We start from the raw sequence: 24848 nt of genomic DNA, 5'->3' as shown, positions 1-24848 counted from the left end.
TCAGTGATACCTAGGGAATCATGGGGCGATGTTGCTAGGCGCTCTTACCATGATTCAATGGGCAAGTCGGAAATTGTTGTTCCGAGTCACAAAGGAGTTGTGGGCCCACGACTAGCTGTATCCCTGAACCATTGAGGATTACACAAGTAATAGATTTCTAATCCCCGTTGAGATAATTAATATTAGTGAGTTAAATTTAGCGAATGAGAATTAGGACTTCTTATTAATGAGTAGAGGGAGTGAGATTTCCTAAAATGACATAGGGATGCCATTTTTGGAAACCACTGAATTCGGATTCAGAAAATTTATCTTGACTTTAAAATGTACAGAAAAGTTTTCTGTACATATTGGTAAAATTGGTTTGTCAAATTAAGTCACGATGAATTTTATATTAATTTCTGAACATGCGGGCTTTGCTTGTCAGACTTGAACTTATGACTAATGGGCCCTAAGCTGTTAGCAGTCCATGTTATAAATAAGTTATTGCAGTACAGAAATTAGAATGAACAGCTCATAATTTTCGAAACCTAGAGAGCTCTCTCCCTAGGGTTTTTCGGCCGCCCCCTTCCTCCTCTGTGTTCGAAAATTCCAGTCTGCAATTTTCGAAATTGCAGTCTTGTTTAAAAGATCAAATCTGTTAATTCTCATCGTAGAAACTTCTGATAGACTTTGTAGTGCAGTCTATCAGAGGGTTTAGATTTCTGTTCGTGGACCTGATTCAGGAGTTGATCGAGTCATCAGTTCCTGGGATATACAAGAAGAGCAGAGTAATCTATTAGAGTCCATAACCTCAAGTTGAGACTTGAGAGGTAAAATTTAATTGTTATTTTATTTTACTTATTTGTTTTAATCGTAAAGATTTGATACCCACGATTTTTAATCGTTCCAGATTAGAAAATAAAAATTTTAAACTTCCGCTGCTACGGATATCAGATCTGACAGATCCGAGAACGTGTTCCAATATTTACATGCAACAACAAATGTGGTATTTAAGAAAGCTAAGTTTTTCAAACTTTTTAGAATAAACATTTTTTCTAATTGTACGATCTATAATTTATTTAATTTATTTATATTTTAATAATGTATCCAAATGCACATACTTATTAATTTTAATAATTAATTATATAAAATAGTATTACGAACATTGCAACAGTAAAATACCAGTTTATATATAAATTAAAATATTATATATCTATTACTAAACACTAACATTAATCAACTTTGGTTACATTGGTCATTGGTGCAACTTTTTTATAATACCGAAAATATCTTTTATTCATTCAATTTCATACTTATAAATCTCTTTAATTCTATATATATCTCTTTCTTCTAACACTTAAATATTAAGTTTTGATAACTTTAATTTAATTTCTTTTAAAAAAAAATTTACAGATCACGCAAAACGTATACCATTTTGTGCTACTATGTAATCATTTGTCCAGTCATCTTGTTTGACGCGTTCATACAAAGTATTTATTATATAATTATTATGAATAGTGATGTGGACTACTTATTTTAAACGAAAAATCTCATAAAAAATGGCTTCAAGGGTGTTCAAATTGATAAAGTAAGTAATCATTTGGTAATTGATTAAGTTTTTGATTTTTTTTACCAACATTTTTTGACTAGTTTGTCACTGAGATTTATCTAATGTGCATAGAAAGACAAAAGTTGTAGATTCTCGGTAAAACAAAAAAAGAAAGGAAATTCATAAGAAACCGATATCATTATATCAATGACTTGACCAAACTCCGCCGACTCCTAAGAAATTCATAAGAAACCGACATCAATGGTTACAAATTTTCAATTGATTTTCTTTTTTTGAAAAAAAAAATAAAGAAGAAAAGTGAAATATGGAAGGGCAGCCTAATCACCTCCCACAACCCTCCCAGGACACGACCAGTCCCGCCATTATTTTAAGGCGGGTTGGATCATGCTTTTGGCGACCTGTCAGGAGATGGGTCACGAGACAGTGCAGTCCGGCCCGCCAATTTTTTAAAATATTTTTTAAAATTATATTATAATTAATATTTTAAATATTTATGTTGGACCGATAAGTTTTGAACAATTTATATTGTTTGAAATGTTTTATAAATGATTATAAGCTCTAAAATGATTTATTATAATTTATGTTTAATTGATTGATTTTAAAAATATATATTACTTATAATGATTTATTTTTTTAAATAAGTTTTTAAATATTTATATCGTTTATAATTGTTTATGTATGATTTTTTTTTAAAAATTCATAGTTTTAAAAAAAATTAACTTTTGGCGGGTTGGCCCGCCCAACACACAACCCATGGCGGGTTGGGTTGGGTGGGTATTTCCAAACCGCCATCAATTCGGGCCGGCATCAAGCGGAGCGGGCGGGCCGGCTTGAATTGACAGGCCTACTTGTACGTGTCAGCAAGCATTATTTTTATAAAAACAAAATGTTTTAGAAAATGTTTTGAATGACGTTCAAAATATAGGTTTTTACTGCTATTAGTTCAATTTTCAGTTTTTGAATTATATAATTTCATATTTGTTGCGTGTTTTTCGCTCGCAAGCGCACGATGTCAAGTTATAATATAGGAATTAAGTCCAAGTCGATCCCACGGAGAATGAATAAATGATATTATATCAAATATTTGTAACTAATAAAATCCTAATCCTATGTAGAGCTACGAAATTGATCTGATTTTATAAAACTAAAATTTTCAAGAAACAAAACTAAATAACCACGAGTTCACGAGAGAAAAATTCAATAAGCGAAGAATGCTAGAGGTTCGACTTCACTTGACTGTTCACCACAATTTATTTCTAATAATTGTTCAATCATCAATTCTTCTAGTTTATTAGCCAAGAATCTCTATTATTTTCTACTACCTCTCTCGAGTGTCAAGCAGAAATTCATATTCAATAACAAACTCAATATCTCTATCAAAGTTCAATTATTAAATCCGGTAAATAGCACAAGAATTCTTCTAATGACTTTTATGGAGTTACATGCCTCTCGAACAATATAAACACCAAAGATGTATTTTCCTATATCGTATTCAAAATCTCCTCTCTCGAGTGATAGATTCTAAATAAAATACCATTCAATCTATGGCCAGTAAATTGAAAGCATTAAAATCAGGAAAACACAAATAAACTGTGCGAAGAATTCAAATATATAAATCAAAATATCTCAATCATGGTTTCCAGTCAAGATCCGTCTACCTCTAGACTAAGAAATTAGTTCATAACGCAATTCAAAATCAAATAAAACATGTTTTTCCAACAATCTATAAACTAAGAAAAATAGAGTTCAAAGAGAAACTAGAACGAATTAGAATGAAGCTTCTCCGTCGTCGGATGCCGCTGTCTTCAGTCTTCGTACCAAATTCTCGAGCTCTTATGCACTTCAAAACTCTCAATAGCCGTCTTATGCTCTGGAAAACTCTCTAAACCCTTGTATCCTTCAGAATAAGACATAAAATCCATTTTAAAACTCGATTAAAGACTTTTCATATTTTTGGAGACTGCGCAGCGCTGGAGCGCTCAAGTTTCGTATTTTATTTTTCAATGACGGACGTCTAGTGCTGGAGCGCTCAAAAGACGGCGGGAGGGCGCTTAAGACATGAAATTACGGGCGCTAGAGCGCTGAAAACAAGAGCTGGGGCGCTGAAATTTCGAAAAAAATTCTTTTACTGAGCTACAGAGAAGCGCTGGAGCGCTCCCAATGAGGAGCTGGGGCGCTATGCCTTTTGTCCAACGCGCAGCAATCTTGAAAAAATCATATCTTAAGTTCTAGCCGTCGGATCGAGCTGAAATTTTGACAGCAAGTTTAAAACATCCAAAACTTCAATTTGAACGGTGAAGATCGGATTTAGATGTCTGTAGAAGCTCCAGTAATTTTGTAAACTTTGCTGTCTATAATTCGTCCTTCCGCTTCTTCTTGCTACTTTTCTTTAAATCCTTGCAACTCACAAAAACAACAACAAATACGCATAATATTTACTCGATACATCACAAAATCCAAGTCAAATCATATATAAATTAAGTGCATAAAATGCACTTATCAAATCCCCCCAAAATTAGAATTTTGCTAGTCCCGAGCAAAAAGTAATGAGCAATATAGTCGACCTCCGAATTTATACATTCCAAGATTCAATACACATGTCGGCTATTTTTCTCAAGAGTTCTCGTGTGTGTGTGTGATTTGCCAATCTCATCTACCCACCTAACTTTCGGTAAAATCATGCAATCCGTAAGCTTCATAAAATCATTAACTCCGCCCTCAAGTTTCAAAATACTCTCAACCAAGTTCAACTTTTACTCACACAGATCAACAGGACTTTTTCGGTTAACATTAGGCTCAAGTATAATCAGCAGGAGATAAGCATCCATATGTATATCAATGTAAACAAGGACTCATGATGCAAAGCAAAGGGAATTGAATATTTTCAATTTGTGCAGGATTATGAGTAACTAAAATTTTTTTATTTGCATTGCCAGACATTAGTCTTGGCTTTCTTCTACTCCATACATATCCATCTTTATGCCTTGTATTTGGACTAGAATTTCAATCCATTTTTTTTATTTTCAAGGCCTCCCCTCACCTTTCCTTCCGCCATTACTTTTCTTTGAACTTTTTAGCTACTCAATTTGTTTTGGATTTTTCATGAATATAGAATGGCTAAAAAACTCAATAGATTAAAAAAAAAACGCCTAAATCACTTCTGTGATCTTAAAAATCTACTTTAGTTTCAAATAAAAATCACAAGAGTTAAGAATCAAATCCTCTAATCCACATCACAAATCCACATAATTTTTTTACTAATTGCTAGGAGTATCGAAAATCATGGCATTCGTGCATAAATGTGAGAACTCAAGATTAAATATAGCTAACATAAACTTTTTCAGCACACAAAATTTATTTTCATCATAGGCCAACACAATTACAACTTCATGCCTTCAACTCCAACTAACTCATAAAAAATTTCAAATTTTCACAATTTTTAAATACCACCCCAAACTTAAATTGTGCATTGTCCTCAATGTACAGTATTCATTAAAAACAAGGGACACATACCTTAGGCACCAAGCGTCAGTACTCAGCACCATCTTAATCACTCAAAACTCTTCATCAGGAGTGGCTCCTAAACTCTTTCAGCTCCATTCTTTTTCACCTACACAATTCAAAATCATTATTGATGTCTAGTTTCCTCATGATAAAAAATAATAAAAAGGAAAACAACTAAAATAAAATAAAAAACACGCAAAAAACAACTAGCTTGGGTTGCCTCCCAAGAAGCGCTTAGTTTATAGTCCATAGCCCGACTTTATTCCAATTCTAGCCCGGTTTCGTTTTGTTGAGGGTCTTCCCTTTCGCTTTCATTTTCCAAATATATTCAACAACCTTTTTAAACTTTGATTTCTTCATCGTTTTCTTCTTCTTCTTTGACACCTTCGGATCATTCTTCTTTGAATCTACCTCATGAACAAGTTTGGGATGACCATCCAGCTTTACAACTCGCTCAATCATGAATAATTCCTCGATGGGTGGATTACTTGATTTCTTGAATATGTTAAAAATAACTCTTTCTCCGTCCACACCCATCGACAACTCATCATTTTTTACCTCAATCTTGACATCAGCAGTAGTCAAGAAAGGTCTCCCCAATATTAGTGGCATATTTTCATCCTCCTCCATATCTAGCACAACAAAATCCGCGGGAAAAATAAATTTATCTATTTTTACCAAAATATCTTGAATGATTCCAAGCGGATATGTGATAGATCTATCAGCTAGCTGCAATGCGATCATTGTGGCCTTCACCTCGCCAAGTCCTAAGCTCCTGAAAATAGACAAAGGCATCAGATTAATGCTAGCTCCTAGATCGCAAAGTGCATTATTAAAAATAAGAAGAACCAATAGTGCAAGGAATAGTAAAACTCTCTGGATCATTCAGCTTTTGTGGCATCTTCTTTTGGAGCACAGCACTACATTCTTCAGTTAAGCTCACCACCTCATTCTCTTGCAGCCTCCTTTTCTTGGACATCACCTCTTTAATAAACTTCGCATAATTCGGCATTTGTGCCAAAGTATCAGCAAAAGGGATGTTGATATGTATCTTCTTGAAAATCTCCAAGAATTTTGAGAACTGCTCGTCCACTGCCTTCTTCTTGAACCTTTGGGAGTATGGAAGAGGAGGTTTATACATCGGTTTCTGCTCAGGTTCAGACTCTTTCTCCTCGACCTTCTTCTTGTCAACTGCAATTTTTTCAGACGTCTTGCTCTCAGATTTGCCCTCTTCATTATCCACCTGCTTCCCACTCCTCAAAGTGATAGCATTACACTGCTCCTTGGGATTCATCTCAGTATTACTTGGGAATTGGCCTCTGTTATTATCTTTCAGTGCGTTCGCCAACTGCCCAATGCTAGTCTCCATGGATTGCAATACAACACCCATGTTGGCCACATGCGTCTCTAAGCTGTCAAGGCGAGTCTCAGTCCTCGCCATCCTCTTGCTCAATTCCTGCACAAAAGCATTAACAACATCCTCCAAAGGAGGCTTACCCTCACCCTTATTTGTATTGTATCCCGGAGGAGGATTCAACACATTATTATTATTTGCATATAAAAAATTCTCATGATTATGCAAACTAGGATGATATTGATTGGGTACAGGATTACCTCAATAGTTGTTGTAATTTCTATTGTTCACATATTGAGCTTGATCCACACTCTCAAATCCATCAGCAAAATTTACGGCAGTCGCTAGCGATGTTGTCTTAATAGAAACTTGATTGCCTTTGGTCAGTGCAGCCAACTGTGTAGAAATAGTAGCCATCTGAGCAGTCAAAGCAGTGAATGCATCAACCTCATGAATTTCAGCAGGCTTCCTTATTACAGATCTCTCACTCGGCCACTGATAACTGTTAACAGTCATTTGCTCAAGCATCTCATAAGCCTGTTCAGAAAATTTAGAAAATATTGAACCTCCAGCTGCAGCATCCACAGAAATCCTCGTTGGGCCATTCAAATCATTGTAGAATAACTCAATCTGTTCCCAATCTGGAAAATTATGGTTTGGACACTTCTTAAGCAATTCCTTGTACCGCTCCCAAGCTTCATAAAGCTGCTCAAAATCTTGCTGTTTGAAAGTAGTAATCTCAATTTTCAGCTGGGCAGACTTGGCAGGAGGAAAGTACTTAGCTAGAAATTTGGATGTCATGTCTTCCCATGTAGTGATACTCCCAAGAGGTAGTGACTGCAACCAACTACGAGCATTGTCCCTAAGAGAGAACGGGAACAATCGTAGTCTGATGGTGTCCTCAGTAACACCATGAATATTCACTGTGTCAACAATCTCCAGAAAAGTACGCAGGTGCAAATATGGATCTTCAGTAGCTGCACCCCTAAGCTGATTCTGCTGCACCATAATAATCAGAGCTGGCTTCAACTCAAAATTATTTGTCGTGATTTTATGCCGAGCTATCCCAGAATAATGAGTATTGATCACTAGTCAAAAGTGATCTCTGATCGGCACTGGAGCATTATTGACAGCTCTTTCCCTTTCTTCAGCCATTTGTTGCAACTCTTCTCTTCTACATTTTCTCAAAGCTTTAGCAGTTTTCTCGATTTCCGGATCAAAGAGCAGTGAGTCGTAACTTTGGTTTTTTCGCATAAACTGCATAGACAGGAAAGATTTAAAATTAGAACCAACAAAATAAAATAAAATGCTCTAAATCAAAATTAAGACCAATTAGCACAATTTAATATAAATCAAATAAAATTCATTCCCCGGCAACGGCGCCAAAAACTTGTTGCGTGTTATTCGCTCGCAAGCGCACGATGTCAAGTTATAATATAGGAATTAAGTCCAAGCCGATCCCACGGAGAATGAATAAATGATATTATATCAAATATTTGTAACTAATAAAATTCTAATCCTATGTAGAGCTACGAAATTGATCTGATTTTATAAAACTAAAATTTTCAAGAAACAAAACTAAATAACCACGAGTTCACGAGAGAAAAATTCAATAAGCGAAGAATGCTAGAGGTTCGACTTCACTTGACTGTTCACCACAATTTATTTCTAATGATTGTTCAATTATCAATTCTTCTAGTTTATTAGCCAAGAATCTCTATTATTTTCTACTACCTCTCTCGAGTGTCAAGCAGAAATTCGTATTCAATAACAAACTCAATATCTATATCAAAGTTCAATTATTAAATCCGGTAAATAGCACAAAAATTCTTTTAATGACTTCTATGGAGTTATATGTCTCTCGAACAATATAAACACCAAAGATGTATTTTCCTATGTCGTATTCAAAATCTCCTCTCTCGAGTGATATATTCTAAATAAAATATCATTCAATCTATGGCCAGTAAATTGAAAGCATTAAAATCAGGAAAACACAAATAAACTGTGTGAAGAATTCAAATATATAAATCAAAATATCTCAATCCAGTCAAGATCGTCTACCTCTAGACTAAGAAATTAGTTCATAACGCAATTCAAAATCAAATAAAACATGTTTTCCAACAATCCATAAACTAAGAAAAATAGAGTTCAAAGAGAAACTAGAACGAATTAAAATGAAGCTTCTCCGTCTCCGGATGCCGCCGTCTTCAGTCTTCGTACCAAATTCTCGAGCTCTTATGCACTTCAAAACTCTCAATAGCCGTCTTATGCTCTGGAAAACTCTCTAAACCCTCATATCCTTCAGATTAAGTCATAAAATCCCTTTTAAAACTCGATTAAAGATTTTCCATATTTTTGGAGACTGCGCAGCGCTGGAGCGCTCAAGTTTCGTATTTTATTTTTCAATGACGGACGTCTAGCGCTGGAGCGCTCAAAAGACGGCGGGAGGGCGCTTAAGACATGAAATTACGGGCGCTGGAGCGCTGAAAAACTAGAGCTGGGGCGCTGAAATTTTGAATAAAATTCTTTTACTGAGCTACAGAGAAGCGCTGGAGCGCTCCCAATGAGGCGCTGAAGCGCTATGCCTTTTGTCCAACGCGCAGCAATCTTGAAAAAATCATATCTTAAGTTCTAGCCGTCGGATCGAGCTGAAATTTTGACAGAAAGTTTAAAACATCCAAAACTTCAATTTGAACGGTGGAGATCGGATTTCGATGTATGTAGAACCTCCAGTAATTTTGTAAACTTTGCTGTCTATAATTCGTCCTTCCGCTTCTTCTTGCTACTTTTCTTCAAATCCTTGCAATTCACAAAAACAACAACAAATACGCATAATATCTACTCGACACATCACAAAATCCAAGTCAAATCATATATAAATTAAGTGCATAAAATGCACTTATCAAATGCCCCCAAACTTAGACTTTTGCTAGTCCCGAGAAAAACAGTAATGAGCAATATAGTCGACCTCCGAATTAATACATTCCAAGATTCAATACACATGTCGGCTATTTTTCTCAAGAGTTCTCGTGTGTGTGTGTGATTTTCCAATCTCAGCTACCCACCTAACTTTCGGTAAAATCATGCAATCCGTAAACTTCATAAAATCATTAACTCCGCCCTCAAGTTTCAAAATACTCTCAACCAAGTTCAACTTTTACTCACACAGATCAACAGGACTTTTTCGATTAACATTAGGCTCAAGTATAATCAGCAGGAGATAAACATCCATATGTATATCAATGTAAACAAAGACTCATGATGCAAAGCAAAGGGAATTGAATATTTTCAATTTGTGCAGGATTATGAGTAGCTAAATTTTTTTTATTTGCATTGCCAGACATTAGTCTTGGCTTTCTTCTACTCTATACATCTCCATCTTTATGCCTTGTATTTGGACTAGAATTCCAATCCATTTTTTTTTTCAAGGCCTCCCCTCACCTTACTTTCTCCGCCATTACTTTTCTTTGAACTTTTTAGCTACTCAATTTGTTTTGGATTTTTCATGAATATATAATGGCTAAAAAAACTCAATAGATTCAAAAAAAAACGCCTAAATCACTTCTGTGATCTTAAAAATCTACCTCAGTTTCAAATAAAAATCACAAGAGTTAAGAATCAAATCCTCTAATCCACATCACAAATCCACATAATTTTTTCTAATTGCTAGGAGTATCGAAAATCATGGCATTCGTGCATAAATGTGAGAACTCAAGATTAAATTAATATAGCTAACATAAACTTTTTCAGCACACAAAATTTATTTTCATCATAGGCCAACACAATTACAACATCATGCCTTCAACTCCAACTAACTCATAAAAAATTTCAAACTTTCACAATTTTTAAACACCCCCCCAAACTTAAATTGTGCATTGTCCTCAATGTACAGTATTCATTAAAAACAAGGGACACATACCTTAGGCACCAAGCGTCACTACTCAGCACCATTTTAATCATTCAAAACTCTTCATCAGGGGTGGCTCCTAAACTCTTTCAGCTCCATACTTTTTCACCTACACAATTCAAAATCATTATTGATGTCAAGTTTCCTCATGATAAAAAATAATAAAAAGGAAAACAACTAAAATAAAGTAAAAAAAACGCAAAAAACAACTAGCTTGGGTTGCCTCCCAAGAAGCGCTTAGTTTATAGTTCATAGCCCAACTTTATTCCAATTCTAGCCCGGTTTCGTTTTTTTGAGGGTCTTCCCTTTCGCTTTCACCCTCCAAATATATTCAACAACCTTTTTAAATTTTGATTTCTTCATCGTTTTCTTCTTCTTCTTTGACACCTTCGGATCATTCTTCTTTGAATCTACCTCATGAACAAGTTTGGGATGACCATTCAGCTTCACAACTCGCTCAATCATGAATAATTCCTCGATTGGTGGATTACTTGATTTCTTGAATATGTTAAAAATAACTCTTTCTCCGTCCACACTCATCGATAACTCACCATTCTTCACCTCAATCTTGGCATCAGCAGTGGCCAAGAAAGGTCTCCCCAATATTAGTGGCATATTTGCATCCTCCTCCATATCTAGCACAACAAAATTTGCCGGAAAAATAAATTTATCTATTTTTACCAAAACATCTTCAATGATTCCAAGCGGATATGTGATAGATCTATCAGCTAGCTGCAATGCGATCATTGTGGCCTTCACCTCGCCAAGTCCTAAGCTCCTGAAAATAGACAAAGGCATCAGATTAATGCTAGCTCCTAGATCGCAAAGTGCATTATTAAAATAAGAAGAACCAATAGTGCAAGAAATAGTAAAACTCCCTGGATCCTTCAGCTTTTGTGGCATCTTTTTTTGGAGCACAGCACTACATTCTTCAGTTAAGCTCACCACCTCATTCTCTTGCAGCCTCTTTTCTTGGACATCACCTCTTTAATAAACTTCGCATAATTCGGCATTTGTGCCAAAGCATCAGCAAAAGGGATGTTGATATGTATCTTCTTGAAAATCTCCAAGAATTTTGAGAACTGTTCGTCCACTGCCTTCTTCTTGAACCTTTGGGGGTATGGAAGAGGAGATTTGTACATCGGTTTCTGCTCAGGTTCAGACTCTTTCTCCTCGACCTTCTTCTCGTCAACTGCAACTTTTTCAGACGTCTTGCTCTCAGATTTGCCCTCTTCATTATCCACCTGCTTCCCACTCCTCAAAGTGATAGCATTACACTGTTCCTTGGGATTCACCTCAGTATTACTTGGGAATTGACCTCTGTTATTATCTTTCAGTGTGTTCGCCAACTGCCCAATGCTAGTCTCCATGGATTGCAATACAACACCCATGTTGGCCACATGCGTCTCTAAGCTGTCAAGGCGAGTCTCAGTCCTCGCCATCCTCTTGCTCAATTCCTGCACAAAAGCATTAACAACATCCTCCAAAGGAGGCTTACCCTCACCCTTATTTGTATTGTATCCCGGAGGAGGATTCAACACATTATTATTATTTGCATATAAAAAATTCTCATGATTACGCAAACTAGGATGATATTGATTGGGTACATGATTACCTCGATAGTTGTTGTAATTTCTGTTGTTCATATATTGAGCTTGCTCCACACTCTCAAATCCATCAGCAGAATTTACGGCAGTCGCCAGCGATGTCTTAATAGAAACTTGATTGCCTTTGGTCAGTGCAGCCAACTGTGTAGAAATAGTAGCCATCTGAGCAGTCAAAGCAGTGAATGCATCAACCTCATGAATTTCAGCAGGCTTCCTTATTATAGATCTCTCACTCGGCCACTGATAACTGTTAACAGTCATTTGCTCAAGCATCTCATAAGGCTGTTCAGGAAATTTAGAAAATATTGAACCTCCAGCTGCAGCATCCACAGAAATCCTCGTTGGGCCATTCAAACCATTGTAGAATAACTCAATCTGTTCCCAATTCGAAAAATTATGGTTTGGACACTTCCTAAGCAACTCCTTGTACCGCTCCCAAGCTTCATAAAGCTGCTCAAAATCTTGCTGTTTGAAAGTAGTGATCTCAATTTTCAGCGAGAACTGTACGTGATTGGAGTTCACGGGAGAGCGAGAACTGTACGTGATTTAAATAATTTTCGCTTATTTTCTCTTCCAACATCCAAATTACGCCTAAAAAGATGGATTCAAAAATATCTGTAAATTACTTATCAGTCCCTAAATGAAACAAAAATACATTTTCAGTCCCTTGTCAGAAAAATCATTTTTTAAACTCTCTGGGCCCACATAATATTTCGGTTGAATTTCGGTACAAAACGTTGAAAATATGGTACGAATACATGATATTTGAGTATCAAATATTTCAAATATGGTACAAATGTAAGATTTTTGAGTACTTAAATATATAAATAAATTTGATATTAGTGACACATAGTGTTTTTTGGATGAGAATCGGTACAAATATCAAAAATACGGTACTAGTATATGATATTTCAGTATCAAATGTGTTAAATATGGTACAAATATATGATTTTTGAGTACTATGAAAAAATCGATATTAATGACATATTTATCTTATTTCGATGAAAATGGGTACAAAACATTGAAAATATGGTATTAATATATGATTTTTGAGTACAAAATGTGTTAGATCTGGTACAATTTTGTGATTTTTGCATATTCAAACATATGTTGCAATTTCATATTAATAAAGATGTTCAGTTTTTATAGTTAAAATCTTATTTTTTATACCTGATCTTGAATAGTTAGTGCTTGAATATCATGTATTAGTATCATATTTTCAATGTTTTGTGCTCACTTTCTATGATTTTTTAGTATTCAAATATATATTACAAGTTCATATTAATAAAGATGTTCAGGTTTTATACTCAAAATTTTATTTTTTGTACTCGATCTTGAACAATTAGTGCTTGAATATCATGTATTCGTACCATATTTTCAATATTTTGTACTTATTTTCATCCGAGAAAAAGATGTGGGCTCAGGGAGTTTAAACATATTTTTTTATGACAAGGGACTGAACACATATATGTGTTAGGGTTTAGGGACTGAATGCTAATTTACCCAAACTAAGACGATTTCCGGTTACCGTTGTACGTTGGCCTTACAGATTAATCAAATCTTTCTCCATTTTCCCCAAAATGTTGCCTAACCATTTATATATTCCTCATCATATTCTGTAAAAACGGATATATATAAATACACACCGTCTTAATCAAGCGTCGGCCGGTTGGGTTTATAGCGATCTTGACCGAAATGATAGGAAACGATGTTTAAAAAAAGAAAAAGAAAGAAAGAAACCCTTAGAAAACCTGACTTCCAGTTACGGTAGTTGACTTTAATTACAACTCATTAATCAAGCTATCTCAAAATTTCCCACCTGATGAAGGTTATAAATTTCTTATCACATATACTTTCAAACAAAGGAAATATTAATACAATTGAGCTAGCTCAAGTTCACACTCTATGTTTCCGCAATTGATCATTACAAATATTGCCGATAACATGTAGCTCTTCTAGTGTGGAACGAGGTTTCAATCGAGTTCGAGACCCAATTATAACACAACACCTCCTCAACTAACTGGGAAAAAATAAATATTACAAATATTGGAAAGCTTTGTTTAATTTTTTTAAAAAAATCTTTTTAAACAAGTATTGGGTCAGGTTTATGGCTTATGACTAAAATGTATCCATATTTGGTTAAATTTTTTTGTGCAACTTATAATTTAACGTGTTTTTATATTTACAATTAATATGTAATTAATGACATAATTAATAAAAATAAATAAATGATAAATAATTAAAATAAAATGGTATTTTGAAAATATTTATGCAACTTTTTTTTTGAAATTGTAATTAAAAATACATGCTTAAAAATAATTAAAATAAAATAGTATTTTAAAAAATTTATGCAACTTTTTTGTGTGAAATTGTAATTAAAATACATGCTAATTAATTGTTTATCCCTGAGGGAGTACTATATATGTAGGTAGGATGGGGAATGTTGATTGGGTCATAAACTAAAGTGAATGAACAATTCCGTTGGGCAAATCACTGGACCATTTTTATTTGGGCTAGCCTACTTTGGAAGCTAAACAAAACAGACCAATAACCCATTTGAAATTATCACCAATTATTCTTCTATTTTTTAAATAAATTAAAATAAAATTGACCAGCCACAACTTTTAATATTGACTATTTTTGCCACTAGCCCTTTGGGCTAAGTTGGGCTGTTATGTCTCACTGTACGAGACTTACTTCACCCCACTTGTAATAAAAAAAAACTATTTCCTATTTTTTTTATAGGATAAAATATATAATTCTAGCCTCTGATACACACAATACGTCGCAATGATATTATTGTACGGTTTATATATATATATATATATATATATATATATATATATATATATATATATATATATATATATTTGGCGTAGAAAAGTTTTAGTTAAATGGTGAGTTAATTTAGCATGCACAAATTTCAGACACTAAATTATGGAGAAAAAAATTTGATTATAAATCGAAGTTGTTAGTAAGTAATGTAATTATTATGATAACATTATTATACACACAAACAGCTCCATAATGAATTCTTGACGATTAAAATAATTCTCACTTTTTATGACATTTGTCATGTGGCTGTTGGTTTGCACTGTCACATAGGTAATAGCCAATCATATTTAATTTAGTATCAACATTTTTTTGGATGTTTTGTTGTAAATCCCAAATCCCAAATTTATTTGTTATAAATAATACACTTTATAAGAACTGAGGTTTGTCTTTTAAATTTGGGATCAACCATTGCAGAACAAATTTGTTTATATATGGTTTCAATCTTAAATAGAGTGCTGTAAAATTTGATTAAATCTCGAGAACTCATAAAGAGATCATATAAGCGTAGGTACAATTTCGATCACCGAATTCCTAAGTTTGAAAACATTGACGTAGATTTGCTATATTTATATGTGTGTGTATATATATATATATATATATATATTTATTTCTAATTGTTGAAGTATGCCTCTATCAAATTAAATGGGAATAGAGAAGAGATCGGATCGAATAGTACAGATCAGATGAACTCGGTGTTCAGATGAGTGCATGGCCCAGATCGTATACTGGGATCAGATCGATGTGATGGTCAGATGAGTCTTCAGATTGTTAGAAGGGTGTATTCCAAATTCTGAAAACCTTGTTTAAACAGCAGCAACAATAACAGCGACAATAATGAACACAGTCGAGGCGAGAGAAACTCTCTATCCGCAAGACGAAATTGCCCGTTCCAAGTGCTAAACGTTAGCGGCAATCGTCTCTAAGATACAACGACTTTCGATCGTGATATAGCAGCACAGCAAATATCACGAACTTCAACGAACAAAAATATGCTTTAAATTTTCTTTGAGAAAGTGAGGGAGAGATTTTTGAGAATCAGAAGGTGCGCTCGGGCGGTAATTTTCTACCGCTCGAGCGGCCAATTTTAAGCCAACCTACTGTCTCGCTATTTTGGTACCGCGCCCGCGCGGCAATTTTTGACCGCTCGGGCGCAAGCCGTTTTGAACTCACTGTCTCGCATGTGAGGTGCTGCGCCCGCGCGGTAATAATTTACCGATCGGATCAGAAGACCACACCACACCACACCACCCCTCGCCTCGCCTCGCCGCGCCGAGCCGGCCGGCCGCGCGCGCGCGCGTGTTTGTTGCATCGATTAGCGTCTTGCCCCTTTACAAAATATCCGGTGCCCTAAGGGCCTAATCCCATAGTCCAATGTTGGACTAATTAAGGTGAACAACAAATTGAAGTTGTTTCAATGTGGGACTACCATTTCCCCATTTTCCTCCAATTTATTTCACCAAAATTTTGAATTTTGTAATACTTTGGACAAGGCTTTTACAAACAATTTGGGTTAATCAATTCAAACCCTTTCAAGCCCATTTCAATTGTAATTCATTCAATAATAAAATTTCCAACAAGGATGAGTTCATGCAGATAGATTGCTCGAGTATTGTGACTTGGTTAGAAGTCAGATGAAGTTTCCGTAAAGCTGGAAGCTTGCAGGCAGATCGATGCAGATCGAAATACGAGGGCAGATCAGACTGATGAATGAAGGCTTATCGGGCTGGACCAGGTTGACTTTATATTTGGGTCGTAAGTTACTGTTGACCTAAAGCCTAAGATGAAAGTCGGTCTAATTCTCTATATAAGCAGATGGAAGCTGGCCGCAACGAGAATAACAGAAAATCAAAATTCTTCAAAATATATTGTGAGAGAAGAAGGAGAGATTTCGGAGGAGAAAACTAAGCGTAGATTGTGATGGAAAGATTCAAGTATCAATAGCTTGAATCGTGTCTGTATCTAGCTTGATAGTTTGTCTGAGTCCATCTCTATAATAAGCTATGTTTTTGAGCTTGGGTTGTTTTGTTGGTGATTAATAAAAGTGTTGTGTTGCTCTCCCGTGGACGTAGGAAAATTGATTGCCGAACCACGTAAATACTTACGTCGTTTAATCGTTTTCGCGTGAGTTGGTTGATTGATCTGTGTGCGTTGGTTTTATCTGCTTTCTGGGATTATTGTTCTTATCTGTGTGTTTCGTTTGCTTGGTGAATTCTCGATAACCAAATTTCGGATTGATTCCTAACACTAATTGACAGTTCTATTTTCATTATTAATTTTAAAATTTAATTATATATATATAAATATAAATATATGAATTGCGTTATATTATGGGATAATCAGATTGGTTATGGATCTTATCCTTGGACCAGTGGTCCTGCAGCAATACCCTATAAAATTATGTATTAAATACTTAAATTGCCTCGAAATAATCTATCAATACAGATGATTCATTTGTGGATGGGGCTCGACTCTTGATGCAGCAGCGAAGGGGGAAAAAGAGAGGAAAAAAGGGGAAAAAAAAAAGCAAAGATAAAAAAAACCGAATCATTAATTGCTATCCTCCAAAATTGTAAAAATGTCCAATTAATTCTGTAATTTTTCCCCATCTTTTTGGTCCATTTCATTTTTCTAAATTTTTAAAATTAATTTTAGTGTTCAATTTTTTAAATTTATTTGAAGTGTTTTATTTTATTCATTATAATTAATTTTAATTTTAATATTTATAATAAACACCAAATGGAAATTAAATAATGAACAAGGTCATGATAAAAAAACACATAACACAATTTATTACAAACATTTTATCACAGATATTTATAATCGACTTAATTTAACTTGATAAACATGCGATATTTTTTAATAATATAATATATAATTATTAATATATTATACAATTTATTTGAATTTTATTAAATTAATTCAGTTGAACGATATATTGTGTAATTATTTAATTATATATGTGTGTTTATAAAAGAAAAAAAAATAGAAAAATGAAATATTTAGTAATATTTAGAGGATATGAGTTGGAGAAACTTTTTAAAAATAGAGATTACGGATCTCTATTTTAGAGGATAGAAGATAAAAAATAGAGTATATGGACTGAAAATATCCCAAGAGATTCAAATAAAACTCTTCAAAATTCATAATAGTTCAAGGTGTACATTCTCTATTATAAGTCAAACACTTTAATTAAATTTTTATTAGGCAAATACTAATTTGAATGTCAAAATATCTTCTTCCAACAACTTTCGACACCACTCTTTTTGATGGCTCGTTCGATGCGATCGTGCCTTGAACGATTCATCTTTTGACACGTGTAAATTTACATATAATTTTTTTTAAGAAAATGGGATATGGGATTTTTTAAATGCTGACCCTTGTTTCTCTCCAACCCAACTATAGTTGAGTAAAACTCGGGTTAATTCAACTCCCTCTTCTCTTCTCTCCAACCCAAAGTTGAGGAAAACTAGATCTAGAGCAATGCTACATGTACAACGAAATTTGTACAATAATTTTTATACCACACAAAATTCAATACAAAAATTTAATTTATCAAATCTCATGATACATTGAATGCAAAATCTCACGATATAATATCAAAATCTCACGAGATAATAACAAAATATCATGACATAATTGTTGTAAATATCGTTGTACGATATATTGGTTGTATCTCTAGCATTATTCCTAGATCTAAACCATTTCTTCTCGTCAAACCATTTCTTCTCGGTGAAGATCTACTATCCACTGGTCATCGACTGTTGCTGCTCATATCTCTCTGTCAAACCATTTCTCTCCAGGTCACTCCTCGTATGTAATGCCCCGATTTTATTATAATTAAGTTTAATCGAGTTAATCAGGGTTTTCAGTAATTGAGGATTCTTTTGATATTTTGCAGAGGGTCACTTTTCAACTTTGGAGAAATAAAGGACTGAAATGCAAAAGTTGGACTTTATTATTATTATCAAGCAAGTTGCCATCCTCTCCATCACATCACTCCATCCCTCTCCCTTCTCCTCCCTCTCTCTCGTTCGTACGTACTGATCGAAGCCATGGATGGCTTTCAAGCTTTTCCTTTCCCCCAATTCGCTCGATCCGACCGTTAGATTTCAATTCCGAGTTGAGATTCACGATCACCGCAACGAGGGCTTCATTTAGACGTAAGTTTTGCATCGATCTCTTGAACTTCGATTTTGTTGAGTTGTCAGAATTTGATAATATTGGAGTATGTTATTCTTGAGCTAGCATAGATCGTGTATTCGAAGTCGGTTTGGAAAAAGAACGAAGTTTGGATTTTATATGAATTTCTAGGCTTAAATTCGAAAATGATGATTTTGATTGAGGTTGGATTTGATGGATTAGGATGATGATTGAGTTATTGTGATTGTTGTTTGATGGTTTGTATTTTCGGATAGTCAGTTTATAGCCGTTATGTAACACCCGGTATTTTTAATACGTAAATCCGCATGCATAATTAGGGAATTTAATTATTTAAAATTTTAGATTTATGGGTTAAATATTTATGTGAATTATTTGTGCATGATTTAATTTATTTTTTAAGCATTTAACCCATAATTAGTGATTTTATGATTTTTAGTATTTAAATTATTTTATCACGTAGACGGGACCGTGGACGGACGAGATGACAACTTTCTATCCAATTTATTTCATGAGCCTTTTAAGAGCCCAAAAATATTATTTTGAGTTTTATTTCCTCAAAATTTTTAGTATTTAATTTTATATAATTTTAGGAGTCCGTTTTTATTCAAAATAAGCCAAAATAATGACTTTTTATTATCTTTAAAATTTCCTTAATTTTATATTTCGGGATTTTATTAAAGTTATCAGATTTTAAATATTATTTAGAGTTTTTTTTTTGTTATATATTATATATTTAATATCCTTAATAATATTTTTAATTATCCTAAAACCTATTTTAATTAAAAACTTAAACCTAGACTAATCTAACCTACCCAACCCCACACACACACACGCCTCCACTCACTCAGCCGACACCTCCCTTGTTCTTCATCATCTTCTTCGGCTAGCACCAGCAAGGAAATCCATAGCCTAGTTTTGAAGCTTCAAAGTTTGTCGTCGTCGTCGTCCCGGATTCGCCACCGCCTATTCCTTCCATTGTTTTTATCGGTGAAAGGCATGTTTCCTTTCGATTTTTATGCCATATCAGTTGTTATAGTGTGTGTAATGTTATGCATCGAAAATTTGTAAGTTTTTTTTTTCAGAAAATGGTTTGAGTTTCGATGAAGGCGCACGGTTTTGTTGGATTGTTGGTTCATACTCACGTTTTTCTTAGCCATGGTTGCATCTAGCTGCTGGTCAGAGGTTCAGAGGGTTGTGAGGGTAGCCTGGACTCGAATGGCTCGAGCGGTTTGAGCCAAATGAGCCCAGGAAAACCAGAAGGTTCGATCGGCCTCCTGTAGCGCGCAGTTTAGGGTTCGCGGAGAGGGCTCGAGTTTGGCTAGGGACTGGGCTGCATGGCTCGGGTTCAGGGGTCAGGTTAGGACCGCCCAGACGTGGGCTACGTATGGGCGGTGGCGCTCCGGCCAGGGGCGGCCGGAGCAGGCCGGCAGCAGCCATGGAATGGCTGCTGCCCGCGGCCGAGAAGCATGGGGAAGGGGGCGACGGGTTTAGGTGTTAGGGTTGGTTCCGGGTCGGGTCTATGGCCTGGGTCGGGTCAATAGTGTGGTGGGTCGGGTTAAGTTGGTCCGGGTCCGGGTTAGGTGGGCCTAACTCGAGTTTTTTTAATATTAAAGTATTTTATGATTTAATTGGTTTTGGGCCAATTAATTTGAAATAAAATGATTTGGGTTCCATTTAATTAATTGGGTTGAATTTAATTATTTTTTGGCTTAATTAATTTAACTAAGTGAGTCCACTAATTTTCATGGGCTTTAGAGCCCATGGAAGTTATTGGGCCAGTCTTTGGGCTTTTGGGCCCATTGGGCCAGAATAGGTTGTTATTGGGCCAGGAATGTCTTAATGGGCTTCTATTAATTAATTGGGCTTAGAATAATCATTATTGGGCTTAAGTATGTTAATGGGCCAGTCTCAGTGTTAGTGGGCCAGAATTTAAGAAAATGGGCTTGAGTGTTAGGGCCAGCAGTTCAGCACAAACCATGAGAAATTGCATGTGTCCTAAATATATATTTAATTATTTTATGCATGAATGTTATTTTAGTATTTATATGTTAGTATAAAAATTAAATTAAATATATATGAAGGACACACATTTTATTTAAGTACATGCATTCATGAAATAATTTTTATGCATGATTTAATGTTTAAGGTTGAGCAAAAGAAAAATAATTTTTTATGTTGGAAGTTGAAGTAGTGTGATAATTTGAGGGTGATTCGTCCCCATATGTGAACTATTGAAGGGCAGTTTACTGCCAATTTAAGAGGTGATTCGTCACCGCCACGTACGTTGGTTTCCACGCTGATCAATATTTAATGTATGATTTAACGTTACACTATGGATACAACCATGCGATGTTAGAAAATAATTTGCTCAACAATGTTTATGTATTATGTATGATTATGATATTTAAGTTAATTTAAGTTATGTTATGTCATGATATTTTTTAAGCATGCTCATTCATGTATATGTTATGTATTAGTATTAAAGTGATTTCAATTATTTTAAACCTTTGTTATGTTAGCATGTTGGGCCTCTAGGCTCACTACACTGGTATGGTGCAGGTGAGTACGTAGAGGAGGATGTGGTACCCACCGACGGCGAGGACATATGAGCGGACATGCAGTGACCCCGTGACCGTGATAGTGGACTGAGTCATTACGCATGTTTTTGAATATTTTAGCATGATATACATTTTTAATTATTTTCAGTGGTTGAGAATTGGGATATTTTATCTAAATATTTTCAGTGCATGCAGATTTTAATTATTTTACTTATGACAGTATTTTATTAAATGTTTGACTCAGATATTTAAATTTATTTAAGGTGGCATTTTATTTAATTTATTTATTTATTTTTTAAATCTATTTATTTTGTGCATATATGTATGGGCATGTATGTACATATTTTTATTTAGTAAGTAAATAAAAAAAGAAAAAAAAATTTCCGCATATTTATTTATTATTTAGAGAGTTAGGGTCGTTTCAATTGGTATCAAAGGACGGTCCTTGGAGGGGTCATTACTGCTATGCGAGCTCAGAAATCCACGCTAACGGTCAGTAAGTTTTAAGTGTTTATAGCATGATTTACTTTTAAGAATTTAAGTTAGCATTAATTTTAAAACACTTAGTTATGCATGGCGATTTACGTAAAGAAATATGTGGTGGTGCAGAATGCCTCCCAGACCGATGAACAGACGTGGAGAATCTTCATCTCCACCTCCACCTCCACCTCCGCAGAACCCTCTTGCAGCATTGGAGCAGGCCAATGCGAATATGATGGCAGGGATTACTGCTCTGTTAGAGCAGCAGGCTACACGTCTTAGACTGTCCCATGAGGAGGACGTAGCAGAACGGTTCCAAAAGAAGGGACCCAAGGAGTTTTCTGGTACCACCGATCCTTTGGTGGCTGAGGGGTGGATTCGCTCTTTGGAGTCCATCTTTGCTTATATGGGGATCACAGATGCCGACAGGGTGAACTGTGCGACGTATATGTTGAGGGGAGACGCAGCTCTTTGGTGGGAGGGTGCTGCCAGGGGAGTACACCTTCCTACACTGTCTTGGGAGGAATTTAGGCATATCTTCTACGCCAAGTATTTCACGGAGGATGTGAGGAATCGCATAATCCGGGAGTTTATGAGTCTCCGTCAGGGGGACAAGTCAGTGGTTGAGTATGTGAGACAGTTCGAGAGGGGCTGTCGCTTTGTGCCTCTGATTTCAGACAGTCCACCGGAGAAGTTGAGGCAGTTTGTGGAGGGACTGAAGGCGGATATCAAGCATGACGTTCGCATGGCGGACGTCCTTACTTATGAGACTGCAGTCAGTAGAGCCTTGCGTTCCGAGGAGGGCAGGAGAGAGATCCAGAGGGAGCAGCAGGGTAAGAGGTAGTTTCAGTCTGGGTATCAGCGACCACCTTCGCAGCCTCCTGCGAAAAAGCAGTTTACTGGGCCGGCTAAGGGCCCGAATCTGCAGCAGAGGCCACAGCAGCCGAGGGGCGGGACCCCTAATGCTGTAGGTTTTCCTACTTGATCGAAGTGTCAGAAGATGCATTCGGGACCTTGTATGTTGGGAGCAGTAGTTTGTTTCCACTGTAGGGAACCAGGGCACCAGATAGCTAACTGCCCGAGGAAGAAGAACACCGCTGGTAGAGTGTTCGTCATGCAGGCAGAGGAGGCAGACCCAGACACCTCCTTGATCACTGGTATATCTTACCTCTAGTATTTTATAATTTTTCCTTTGGTTAAGAATTTCGTGTTTCTTGTGGAATTGTTGTTATTTGGGTTACCTATCTGCATGTTAGAATAAGAAGCATGTTTTACTTGTGATTAAAATTAAGGGTTATTAGTGACTCGTTGGGAGAAAGTTTAGTAGTGGTATGAAATTGTTGAGATTCTTCTGCATGCAGGGAGAATTCTAGTTGGAGGCAACTCCACGTTTGCGTTTCTAGATTCAGGGGCTACGCATTCGTTTATCTCCCTGGAGTTTATCAGACGGATAGACATCACACCTGAGATTGTTGACAGTGGGTATGATGTCTCTATGCCATCAGGGCAGATTATTACTACCTCTAGTGTCATTCAAGAACTGGAGTTGGAGCTTCAGGGACACTCCATTCGAGCAGATGTGGTGGTTTTGCCGTTGAGTGGTTTTGATTTGATTTTGGGTATGGACTGGTTGACAGTCAATGGAGCTTCGATTGACTTTCGTCGGATATCAGTGTCAGTGAAACCATCAGAAGGCGACCCGTTTACCTTCCATGCATTTCAGAGTAGTGATATTTCTCAGGTGATATCTCTTATTCAGGCGAGGAAGTTGTTGAGACGGGGTTGTCAGGGTTTTCTAGCAAGTATTGTCACGGCCTCAGAACCATCTAGCAGATCATTATCAGAGATAGAGGTGGTTCGTGACTTTCCGGATGTCTTTCCGGAGGATGTTGCAGGAATTCCACCAGTGAGAGATGTGGAGTTCAGCATCGATTTAGTGCCAGACACCGTGCCTATCTCTAAGGCACCGTACAGACTTGCTCCTACCGAGATGAAAGAGTTGAAGGAGCAGATTCAGGAGTTATTAGAGAAAGGCTTTGTTCGTCCTAACTTTTCTCCATGGGGAGCTCCAGTGTTATTTGTGAAGAAGAAGGATGGCAGTATGAGATTGTGCATCGATTATTGAAAGCTCAACAGGGTCACAGTGAAGAATAAGTACCCACTGCCGAGGATAGAGGATTTATTTGATCAGTTGCAGGGAGCTTCAGTGTTCTCCAAGATCGACCTGCGATCTGGTTATCATCAGCTGCGAGTTAGAGATGCAGATGTATCCAAGACTGCTTTTCGGACACGTTATGGGCATTACGAGTTCTTAGTGATGCCATTTGGGATGACCAATGCTCCAGCGGTTTTCATGGATCTCATGAACCGAGTATTTCAGCCGTATCTTGATCAGTTCATCATAGTCTTCATTGATGATATCTTGATCTACTCTAGGAGCATTGAGGAGCATAGACAGCATCTGCAGACAGCCTTGCAGACTTTGAGGGAGCATCGTTTGTATGCCAAGTTCAGCAAGTGCGAGTTTTGGCTCGAGCAGGTGGCATTTCTTGGCCACGTTATTTTGAGAGATGGGATTGCAGTGGATCAGTCGAAGGTTGAGGCAGTGCAGAAATGGGGTATTCCGAGGAATGCTTCGGAGATTCGCAGTTTCTTGGGTTTGGCAGGATATTATAAGAAGTTCATCAAGGGTTTTTCCTCTATTGCAGTACCCTTGACTTCCTTAACCAAGAAGAACGCGAAGTTTATTTGGAGTTCAGACTGTCAGAGGAGCTTCGATCAGCTGCAGGAAGCACTCACTACTGCACCGGTTTTAGCGATGACAGTACCACACGAGGAGTTAGTGGTGTACACCGACGCGTCTAAGCTAGGTTTAGGCGCAGTACTTATGCAG

General features: G+C 36.2%; 2 non-coding genes across 2 annotated transcripts; both read left to right on the top strand.

Annotated features, from left to right (window-relative positions):
* Positions 1–7053: 7053 nt before the first annotated feature.
* Positions 7054–7159, top strand: LOC140893968 (small nucleolar RNA R71). The gene has a single exon (XR_012153526.1). It is a non-coding gene; the product is annotated as a small nucleolar RNA R71 (small nucleolar RNA).
* A 5153-nt stretch (positions 7160–12312) lies between these two features.
* LOC140894127 (small nucleolar RNA R71) lies at positions 12313–12419 on the top strand. Its single transcript, XR_012153676.1, has one exon. It is a non-coding gene; the product is annotated as a small nucleolar RNA R71 (small nucleolar RNA).
* The last annotated feature ends 12429 nt before the right edge of the window (positions 12420–24848 follow it).

The sequence above is a fragment of the Henckelia pumila genome, chromosome 3 (genome assembly GCF_033568475.1).
Source record: "Henckelia pumila isolate YLH828 chromosome 3, ASM3356847v2, whole genome shotgun sequence".
NCBI lineage: Eukaryota > Viridiplantae > Streptophyta > Magnoliopsida > Lamiales > Gesneriaceae > Henckelia > Henckelia pumila.
This window is presented reverse-complemented; position numbering and strand designations above follow the sequence as displayed.